The following is a 258-nucleotide window of genomic DNA, read 5'->3' as shown; positions in this document are numbered from 1 at the left end:
CTTAGCACGCCCCCTGGATCTGTAGAGCAATCGGTAAGCCTGACGGGCAGAGAGGCCATTCTGATTACAGTTTGACTCAAAAGAACATGTATGTAATCTGTATAAAGCTGGGGTGGTGGTGGCGTGTGCAGCTAGCGTGTGCTTAAGGGAGAGGGCTGAGAATATGTCCCCAGGAGGCTACAGAGCTCTTGTGTCCCTCGCTGTGGAAGGGAGTGTCTGCTAACCACGGCGTGTGTATCTTGGGTACCTTGGTATCCA

This window comes from Brachyhypopomus gauderio, chromosome 5 (assembly GCF_052324685.1).
Source record: "Brachyhypopomus gauderio isolate BG-103 chromosome 5, BGAUD_0.2, whole genome shotgun sequence".
Lineage (NCBI taxonomy): Eukaryota > Metazoa > Chordata > Actinopteri > Gymnotiformes > Hypopomidae > Brachyhypopomus > Brachyhypopomus gauderio.
The sequence above is the reverse complement of the archived record's forward strand: the minus strand, read 5'-3'. Positions refer to the sequence as shown.